At 45.7% G+C, this 7,173-nt stretch overlaps 1 protein-coding gene across 10 annotated transcripts in view; it reads right to left on the reverse strand.

The window, feature by feature from the left end:
- SYNE2 (spectrin repeat containing nuclear envelope protein 2) overlaps window positions 1-6,588 on the reverse strand; it is a 331,838-nt gene extending 325,250 nt beyond the window's left edge. For all 10 annotated transcript variants that reach the window (XR_012329953.1, XM_019922908.3, XM_019922901.3 and 7 more), the window contains exon 1: window positions 6,461-6,588. The gene's annotated coding sequence lies outside the window, so the exon portion shown is untranslated. The remainder of the gene's footprint in view (window positions 1-6,460) is intronic.
- Between the last annotated feature and the right edge of the window lie 585 nt (window positions 6,589-7,173).

The following is a 7,173-nucleotide window of genomic DNA, read 5'->3' on the forward strand; positions in this document are numbered from 1 at the left end:
GAAACAAAGAACAGATGAGAAAAACAGAAAACAAATAGCAAGATTATACATTTAAAGTGAACCATAGATATTGGCTCGGTGCTTTGTGACAGCCTGGAGGGGTGGGATAGGGAGGGTGGGAGGGAGGGAGACGCACGACATATGGGAACATATGTATATGTATAGCTGATTCACTTTGTTATAAAGCAGAAACTAACACACCATTGTAAAGCAATTATACCCCAATAAAGATGTTAAATAAATAAAGTGAACCATAATCAATAATCATTTTAAATATAAATGGCCGAAATACCAGAATTAAAAGTCAGAAATTGTCACGTGGGGTAAAAAAAGCAATACCCTTCAAGGAGAAGAAGGATAACTCTCCACTCCTTAAATATGGGCTACGCATAGTGACTTCCATCTCAAAAAGCAAAGGACAGAACAGGGAGAAAAGAGTAACTTTACAGGAAGGAAACCTGACAAACACTACCTCAGCCAGGTAATCAAGGTTAACATGAACAGTGATGTCATGTTGATGGTATGTTCCCTTGACATTTTATAATTAGAACACACAGTCTTTTCAAGCACACACAAAACATTTACCAAAATTAATGATATTCTGGGCTCTAAACTAACTCTCAGTAAATATAAAAGAATTTGAGCCATACAAGTTATGCTCTTTGACAATAAGAAAACTAAATTTAGAAATTAATAACAGAAAGATGCCTGGAAAATCCACAAATGTCTGGAAACTAAGTAATAAACTCCTAAGTAGGGCTTCCCTGGTGGCACAGTGGTTGAGAGTCCCCCTGCCGATGCAGGGGACACGGGTTCGTGCCCGGGTCCAGGAAGATCCCACATGCCGCGGAGCGGTGGGCCCGTGAGCCATGGCCGCTGACCCTGCACGTCCAGAGCCTCTGCCCCGCAGTGGGAGGCCACAACGGTGAGAGGCCCACGTACCGCAAAAAAAAAAAAACAACTCCTAAGTAACTCAAGGTCAAACAATAAATCCAAAGAAAAATTTTTAAGCATTTTGAACTGAATAAAAATGAAATCACACCCTATTTAAATTTGTGAGAATTCCCTAAAGCAGTACTGTACTTAGGAAATTTACAGAACTAAACACCTATATCAGAAAAGAAAAAAGGTCGCAGTGACTTGAATAAGAAGGGTAAAATTAAACTCAAAGTAAGTAGAAGAAAGGAAATAATAATAAGGATCAGAGTAAAAATCAATTAAACAGAAGACAGAAAATATAAATGAAACCAAGAGCTGATTCATCGAGGTCAATACAATTGATAAACCTCTAGCCTAGGGTTTCTCAACCTTGACACTACTGACATTTCGGCTGAATGATTCTTTGTTGAGAGGATCTCTCCTGTTCATTGTAGGATCTTTAGCAGCAACCCTGGCCTTGACCCACTAGATGCCAATAGCAAATGCCCACCCACCCCACCTCACCACATTGTCTCCAGACATTATCTCATCTCCAAAACATGTTAAGTGTTCCTGGTGGCAGTAAAGTTCAACCCATATTCCGGCTCCATAAACAAAAATTAACTCAAAGTAGATGGACCTAAATGTAACACGAAAGACTTCATGGTTTTACATTCTTTTATAGAGTTTTCCTATGAGTTTTATAACTCTAAGGAAAAAAAATCTTTGTGACCTCGAGTTAGGCAAAGATTTATTAGGTATAACACCAAAAGTATAATCCATAAAAGAATAAATTGATATATTGGACTTTAGTAAGATTTAAAACTTCTTCAAAGATCTGTTAAGAGAATGTAAGACGAGCAATAGACTGAACGTAAATATTTGCAAATCATGTATCTGATAAAGGACTTGTATCCAGAATATATTAAAAAAACTCTCAAAACAGTTACTGAATAAGGAAGTAACTAACCCAATTAAAAATGAGCAAAAAATGCAAAGAAACTTCAACAACAAAAAAAGATATTATATGGATGGTAAATAAGCTCATCATTGGTCATCAGGGAAATGCAAATTAAAACCACAATGAAATACCACTACACATCTAACAGAATGGCTATGAAAGCTTAATCATACCAAGTGTTGACAAGGATGCAGAGCAACTGGAACCCTCAGGCACTAATCTGGGAATGTAAAATGATACAACCACTTTGGGAAAGTATGGGAGTTTTTTTTTTTTTTTGCGGTACACGGGCCTCTCACTCTTGTGGCCTCTCCCGTTGCAGAGCACATGCTCCAGACGAGCAGGCTCAGCGGCCATAGCTCACAGGCCCAGCCGCTCCGCGGCATGTGGGATCCTCCCGGACCGGGGCACGAACCCGTGTCCCCTGCATCGGCAGGCGGACTCCCAACCACTGCGCCACCAGGGAAGCCCGGGAATGTCTTTAAAAGTTAAACATACGGGATTTACCTGGTGGTCCAGTGGCTAAGACTTCACGCCCCCAATGCAGGGGACGCAGGTTCGATCCCTGGTCAGGGAACTAGATCCCACATGCCGCAACTAAGAGTTCACAAGCCGCAACTAAAAGATCCCACACGTGGCGACGAAGATCCTGCATGCCGCAACTAAGACCCGGTGCAACCAAATAAATAAATAAATATTAAAAAAAAAAAAAAGTTAAACATACACCTACCATATGATCTAGCCATTCTGCTCCTAGAAAGTAGGTGTCCATACAAAGACTGAACATAATGTTCACGGCAGCTTTTTTTTTTTTTTTTTTTTTGGTGTATGCGGGCCTCTCACTGTTGTGGCCTCTCCCGTTGTGCTCCGGACGCACAGGCTCATCGGCCATGGCTCACGGGCCCAGCCGCTCCGCGGCATGTGGGATCCTCCCGGACCGGGGCACGAACCCGTGTCCCCTGCATCGGCAGGTGGACTCTCAACCACTGCGCCACCAGGGAAGCCCGGCAGCTTTATTTTTAATAGCCAAAAACTGGAAAAAACCAAACGTCTATCAATGGGTGAATGGATAAATGAACTTGGGTATACCCATACAATAGAACACCACTTAGCAATAAAAAGGAATCAACTACTGATACACACAACAACATAGATGAATCTCAAAATAATTATGTTGAATGAAAGAAGCCAGACAAAAAAGAGAACATACTGTGTGATACCAGTCATATAAAATTCTGAAAATACGAAATAATCCATAGGGTCAGAGCTACCACTGGTTGCTTGGGAAAGAAGGATGCAGGGTGTAGGGAGGGACCAGAGGGAAAGATGGATTCACAGATCTATACATAAGTCAAAAACTCATCAAATTTAACACTCTAAAATATGCGGCTTACTGTATGTCAATTACATTCAATGAAGCTGTTTATAAAATTATCACACAAAATGAGAAAGGCTAGACAGTTTAAGATAAAAACAATCAAAAAAGAACTTAACCTGCAATTTCACAAAGAATTACAGGCTTTAAATATAAGTGATTTTACAGTATTCCAGACACAATCCTTTATTTTGTAAAAGTAGGAAAGGGGACACATGACTCAGGTCATTGGTAAATATGAAAGTAAGAAAAAAAAAAAGAGAGAGAGATCTCAAGAACACACAGTGAAGCCCTGAAGAATGGGCTATTGCATTTAACATTAAGATTATTTCTGAATTATAGCTAATCTGAAACATTTCATAATTCTGAAAAAAAGGAAAAATGTTTTCATTTTTCCCAATTTGGCCTGCCCCATTCCTAGGCAGAATTAGGTGCTTTCCTCCTCCCACAGCCCCTAGAACACATCTTTTCTCGCACCACCATGTGTGTATTGCAATGGCTTGTCTTCACTAGACAAACAGGTCCATCAGGATATGGACTGTCTTTTGATGCTGGCATAGTGGTTAAATATAAGTGGAGACTGAGAGCCTGGCTTCCTATCCTAGGCTGTGCCATTCACCTACTGTGCAGACTCAGAAAGTTACTTCAGTTTTATAAAGTATAAAATAGGGCCAATAGGGTATATATGAGGATTCAATGTGAATATATCCAAACTTTGGCCTACGAGGCCCTGCATGATCTGTCACCTGATTACCACTCTCTCATCATTTAGTTCTCTCCCTCCAGCTGACAGTGCTCAGCCACAAGACCTACTCTCAGATCCAATCAATCCACACACTATCAAGGTCTTTCCTGACTCAATGCTATCTCCTCTGCTGATCTTCCACGCCTCCCTCCTCTCCTCACCTCCTACCCTACAACACACTGCACTGCAGGATGAGTGGTGGGATCTGATTTACATTTTAAAAACTATGATTAGTTTAGTAATGTCTTTTATGTTCTGCCTATCTTCCTGACTTGCTAAGACAGCTAACAGCTGTCCTGTGCCTTATTATAACTCCAGCACCTAGCACAATACATTGTAAGCATTCAACAAATTTTTATTAGATGAATGAGGTAACCTATGTGAAGCATTTACTGGTACAAAATAAGTATTCCATAAACAGTTATTATTATTATTTGTAACTCCAGAGTCCAGCACAGTGGCTGGCATATGGTAAGAGCTCATCTGAGTAAATGAAAAAATAATTTTGTGAAATTATTGAAAATCTATATTTAAAACATATGAGTAATGACAAATGAATCAATTGCCTTTCACACTTTCCCTTACTTATCAAGACGTGACTGATTCCAGTTTTGAGCTTTATGTTAAACTCTCAGTTATGCTATTGAGGGCACAACCTAGAAAAATCCCATTGTGACTCAGTTCTCTAAACATACTGCAATATCCTGCAAACACAATTAGCACTAATGCACTGAAATGCTTGTAAATTTCTAACTGGGTAAATTTATAAGATTTTTTTAAGAAACAACCTTAATGTACAAGGTTGAGCTGACCCAACTGATTTGACTTTGATTTTTGCTGGCTTCAAATAAAGCTCATTAACTCAAACATATGGACAAAGAACTAAGAATTTTCACTTTTTACGTACTTTGACATCTCCAGAGTTTTCACCGCGAAAAAACTTAATGAGGATTGCACCTGTTCTCTTCTCCCTCGGGTGCTTGCGGGGGTGGGGGGCGTGATGGCGCAGCTAAGGCCACTCAGTAATTATCTCAGGAAGAGCCCGAGAGAGTCTCAAGAGTTTTGCAGAAAGGGAAGGTAACTAAAGAAGGAGTGGTGCATTAAAGTATAAAAACACACCAAATGTTCCATCTCCTAAAAGGTGAACACTCAACCCGATGATGTTTACAATGGCTCAAGGGCGGGCACCCGAGTGGTGAGCGGGCCAGGTATGGTTCGGGGGCTTAACTGTAACCCCAACCCTAAAAGTGGTCGGACTTATCCTAGCACAACCACGTAATATCTGCAAGGAGTTCTTCGGAGCTCTGGAAAGTTTTAGGAAAGCAGATGAAAGTTGTTTGAAATCAAACAAACTTTAAAAAAAAAAAAAACAATGCAAAAGTGTTGAGCGGCGAGAAGGAACCTCCTGTGTTTGACTCTGACTTGCTGGTGCACGTACACAATCGTGCTTGCTAGCATCTGGCTCAGACTCTCCCTTCCACTAGGGGAGGATAAAATAATAACTTTCGGAAATAACAGGCGTCCACAAAGGCAAAGGTTACACAGGACCGCTCAACCTCCATCAAATAAGGTGGCTAATGTTGTTTGGAGCAGCAGATTCCACATAAGTCTCCCCTCGCTCTTTTTTAACAGAAGAAAAACAACCCAAAAAGGAGAAGGTGCTACCGTCAGACCCTCAAGGCAATTTCAGACAACAAAGACCCCAAGCAATCGAAATGGAATTATAATCCTAGCCGTCCAAGCGGCCCCCGCCGAGGAGGCGCTCGGCCGCCGCGGTTCCTACCGTGCCGGGACCCCCGGGGCCGCTCGCGCTCTCCAGCCCGGTGAGCCCCGCCCGCCGGTCCTCTGAGACCCGGGGCTAGCCTCGCGCCGCCCACGGTCTGGCAATCTCCGCGCCGCGGCTCTCCGCGTTCTAGCTCACGCGGCGTTCAAAATCTTTCCCGCCCAGGCGTGACGCGAGGAGCGAAAACAATCAGCGGACCGCGAGCGCCGGGGCCTGGGCCCGACGCTGGCGACGGGTGGATGGGGGCCGCGCCACCGGCGCAGCCCCTTTCCCAGGCGGGCGGACCGGCGGGCTAGGGAGGTGACACAAAGAAACCGGAGAGACAAACGCCACTCGCTGGCGCTCGCTCCAATCTCCGAAACGCCCCGCCCGCTGACAAGTTTGCGGCGCCCTCCACGCACCCCGCTCTTGCCACCCGGGCAAAGTTTCCCGTGGCCAGGCTCGGACCCCCGCAGTGGGCCGGGTCCAGTCTCCCGCCGCCCTCGCCCCCGGCTCGGGGACCTTGCCCTCCTTCGCCCCCGCCCCTTCCCCTCCCTCCCGCTCTCCTTCCCTTGCCACAGACCGCTCTCTCCGGGGCGCACCGGGGTGCAGGGGCCCCGCCGCCTCGCTCCCCTGCTGCCGGCCCGGCGAGGGGCGAGGGCGCGGGCTAGAGCCTTCCCGGGTCGGCGCCCCACTCGCCTTGCTCCTTCGATCGCGCCTCTTGCTCGGTCTCCCACTCGCCTTTTAGGTCCAGCGGAAGGCTCGGGGCGCAGCAGAGCGCGCTCCGCTCCTTGGCGCTCGGAAAGCTGCAAACCACGCCCCGCGCCTTCCCCGCCCGCCGCCAGCCGCCGAGTCCCGCGCTCGCCGCTCGGCGGCCTGTGTCGAGCCCGCCCGCGAGTGCTGGAGGCGGAGCAGCTGCCTCCCCCCGCAGGCCCTGCCGCAGCCCAGGGCTGGCAACTTTCTTTCCTGTTCTGTAACATCAGAGATGGTCTGAGGGAGATGCTAACTCAGAATGCAGGTTAACCACCGGGAGTGGGGGGGCATGTCACAAACTCCCTCAAATAAGCTTTTCGGGTCGATTTCAGCGAGAAACTCCTCTAACATTCTTGGACTCCGAGGTCTTGGAAGTGGGGGTAAGAGAGGAGATCTGCGAATTAGCTACCAGACCTTGATCAAGTCAGTAAACGTTTGTGAACCCTTTGTAAAATGAGAAATTGGAATTAGATGGCCTTTAAGATCTGGATCAGTATTTCCTATCGCATGGTCCAGACCTCAGTGTCACCTGGGGGGAAGGGGAGGCGCTTGTTAATAATGAAGAATGCAGGGTCCCTCCTGCCCCCTGGACTCTGGGAAGTGGGGAACAGCCTCAATCTTACAACACAATATACAACTTCTTGGTCTGAAACTCAGTG

This window comes from Tursiops truncatus, chromosome 2, assembly GCF_011762595.2.
Source record: "Tursiops truncatus isolate mTurTru1 chromosome 2, mTurTru1.mat.Y, whole genome shotgun sequence".
Lineage (NCBI taxonomy): Eukaryota > Metazoa > Chordata > Mammalia > Artiodactyla > Delphinidae > Tursiops > Tursiops truncatus.